A 3,591-nucleotide genomic window follows, 5' to 3' on the forward strand; every position below is an offset into this window, starting at 1 on the left:
AGGAGAGGACTACCACATAAAACATTCTCAAATGCTTTATTGTCCACTTCACAATCACATAACCACAAAGTTTTGAGAGACTCCCAATTTACTTTTCCAACCGACATTAAATGACATGTAGATAACTTCAATGCAACCAATGAAGAATGGTTGAAAAGAAATTGCGGCAAGGAGTAGTAGACGAAGTCGGTATTGAAATTGACAATGAGCTCCTTTACATCATTTCTCACAGCAAAACGAATCCAGGAATCCAACTTAGGAAATTGATACTCAGTGAAAGGTTTCAATTTGATGAAGAATTTGTCCATATTGGAGCAATCATGAAGAATTAGGGTTTTGTCAATGAAATTGGAAAACATTTCGTGAGACATACCATCATTAGGAAAGAATTTGAGAACAGGAACATGAGTCCATTGATACTTCCACCATTTGGATAGAACTAAAGTCTTAACTAAATCGGTTGTTAGCAAGAAGGAGAGGATGCGGTGAATAAGAAAATCCGGCAAGGCACTATGGCGGTCTTCTTCTTCTTCGCCGAATTTGATTCTTTTATTTCCATTTTCTGAATCGCAGTTTCCAACTCCACTTCCCTCACTTTCCACCATGGAAGATCCACTAGTTCCCGCAGTAAACAAACAGTCAAAAACTGAGATTATTGGGGATTTTGCCCTAGAATGGAGTTTCTATGACAAGTAAAATCAGCAAGGGTGCTGTTTAAAAATTATGTGCTGTTTGGTAAAACAGGCAGCCAGTATAATTTTATAAAGGGATAAGGTACCAAAATAGGTTTAAGGTTTTTCGGGAAGTATCAATTTAGGCTCAACGTTCAAAATAACACCAATATAGGCTTAACGTTTACAACATAATATCAATTTAGGCTTAACGTTTACAATATAACATCAATTTAGGTCTCACGTACAAAATAGCACCAATATAGGTTTAACGTTTACAAAATAATACGAATTTAAGCTTAACGTTTACAAAATATATCCAATTTAAGCTAAACGTCACAATTAAATTAACCATATTATATTTTTTTCCTATTAACTTTATATGTTATCTTTTTATTTAGTTCTATTTTCTTATTTATTATAATACAATTAATTAGTTTTCTTGCCCATTAAAACTTTATATTTATTTTTCATCAACCATTCCATGACTCTTAAATTCCATGGCTCATGTAATATATGCAAACTAAATGTAATTGAATATCCACAATATTTTGAAGGGTAAATTCCAAAAACAACGCATGTGGTTTAGTGTTGTTCAAAAAAACCCCTGTGGTTTGTTTTTACCAAAAAAAATGACCGTGTTATACGCCATTACACGAATTAAGAAAAATGACTTAACACCGTTAAAGTTGATGACGTGGCAAAGAGTATTATGGGAAAACCCAATTTTTTTTTATTTTTTTTCTCTCGGTTCCTTCTCTCTCCTTCGTCTTCTTCCAAACCTGCCGCCATCGCCAACAGTGCTAATCCTCCACCACCGCCCGCCAAATCTCATCTTTATAACCCCACTGCTGGAGCTCCTTACCGACCTCAGCCGCATAACCGCCGTCGTCATTCCCGCAGTGGTCGTAGCATTTGCTGCTGCTGCTTTTGGTCGGTTCGCATCTATCTACTCTTGTTAATTTCACTGTAATTTCCAAAAATCCTAACTCTCATCTCACTTTCTTCTACGATGCGGAGTCTGTTAATTCATTGAGATCGGATCCGAAGAAGAAGAGTGGTGCGGCGGTTACATTGAAGATTCAGCTGGACACTAAAGTGAAAGTGAAAATGGGCGGATTGAAGACGAAGAAAGTGGGAATCAGAGTTACTTGGGACCAAATTAAAGGAAGTGTACCGAAAGGTAAGTCACCGACGGTGGCAGTGAATAGTGGTTCCAAATGTAAGGTTCATATGAAAATCAAGATCTGGAAATGGACTTTCTAATCTCATCATCAGTGTTGGTTTTGCTTTTCAATTTAACTTTTTTTAATTGTTCTTTTATTATTATTTTTGGATTTGTAAACTTCTAAAGAGTGAAACCATGGATTGGGAAAGGAAATATTGGAGTAGATTCAGGCGAAGAAGAAAGAGGCCGAAGAAGAAGAAGCCCCACTTTGAGATTTTTTTTTATTTTTTTTTTATTTTAATTTTCTTTTTTAATTTTGTTATTTTTCATTTTTTATTTTAATTCGGATAATTTTACCCTTTGCCACGTCATCAACTTTAACGGTGTTAAGTCATTTTTCTTAATTCGTGTAACGGCGTATAACACAATCTTTTTTTTTGGTAAAAACAAACCACAAGGGTTTTTTTTTGAACAACACTAAACCATAGGGGTTGTTTTTGGAATTTACCCTATTTTGAACACTAGTTAAAATAATATTGATACATGTCAATTATGACGTTTAGCTTAAATTGTATATATTTTGTAAAACATTAAGCTTAAATACGTATTAGTTTGTAAACGTTAAGCCTATATTGGTGCTATTTTGTACGTGATGCCTAAATTGATGTTATATTGTAAACGTTAAGCCTAAATTGATATTATGGTGTAAACGTTAAGCCTATATTGGGGCTATTTTGAACGTTGAGCGTAAATTGATACTTCCCCAAAAACCTTAAGCCTATTTTGGTACCTTATCCCTTTTATAAACGTTCCACCATTTACATAATTTTTTTAAAATAGTGTTACATGAAACTGGTAGACTAGTTGTCGGATTCACTTAAAAAAAATAATAATAAATAATAGTTTAGATATAAAACCGGAAGCTAATCCATCGGTTTCTTCACAATTTAAAATTGGTAGATTAGCTACTATAGTTTCATCTATGGTTAACCGCACTATATAGTGGATATAATGTTTAACCAAGGCGTTTATGAGATTTTATTTCTCACATGAAAATGGCAAAATCTTGTTATTACGATTCAATAGGTTTATGGGTTCTCATTTTAAAATCTACAAAATGGTACAATTTTCAAACAGAAAAAGAAAAGGAAAGTCATACTCTTATACTTATTTTAAAATAAAGGGTTAAATTGGTCCTTCAAGTTGGTATGTAGGGTCAATTTAAATCAACTCTAAAAATATAATATATTTTTAATATCCGAACTTTATCATGTTTATATTTTGATATCTAAAATTATCTTTATACTTAAAAACTATTATATAATACGCAGCCGCAGAACGCTTTGACGCAATTATCAAGTCCAAGTCAAATAAATAAATAAATTTTTGAGAGACCGAATAAATTTTTATCCATTAAAAAATAGAATTAAGAATATAATAAATTAAGAAATGATGGGTCGATATCATAGAAAATATGTTCATATTTTAGACTTCTAGGCATTTGTTATCTTGTCCCCTGTCGTACTCAATGGACAGATTACTTTATGCGCTAGTGTAGAATATCGACACACTAGTTAAGTTTTTTTTTTGTCTCTGTTTCGAGGAGTTTCTATCAGAATTAATTGTTCGTGGCTCATAATTCTATTTCAAGAGATTTTTAGAAATTTCTTTTATTAGTGCGGTTTTGACTTTTATTTACTTCTCTCGCATTCTATCACTTAATAAAATTATTTCATTAGAAAAAAATCAAAA

General features: G+C 32.5%; 1 pseudogene; it reads left to right on the plus strand.

Moving 5' to 3' along the window:
• Window positions 1-1,383: 1,383 nt before the first annotated feature.
• LOC136219656 (uncharacterized) lies at window positions 1,384-2,214 on the plus strand (annotated as a pseudogene).
• The last annotated feature ends 1,377 nt before the right edge of the window (window positions 2,215-3,591 follow it).

This window comes from Euphorbia lathyris, chromosome 1 (genome assembly GCF_963576675.1).
Source record: "Euphorbia lathyris chromosome 1, ddEupLath1.1, whole genome shotgun sequence".
NCBI classification, from domain to species: Eukaryota; Viridiplantae; Streptophyta; class Magnoliopsida; order Malpighiales; family Euphorbiaceae; genus Euphorbia; species Euphorbia lathyris.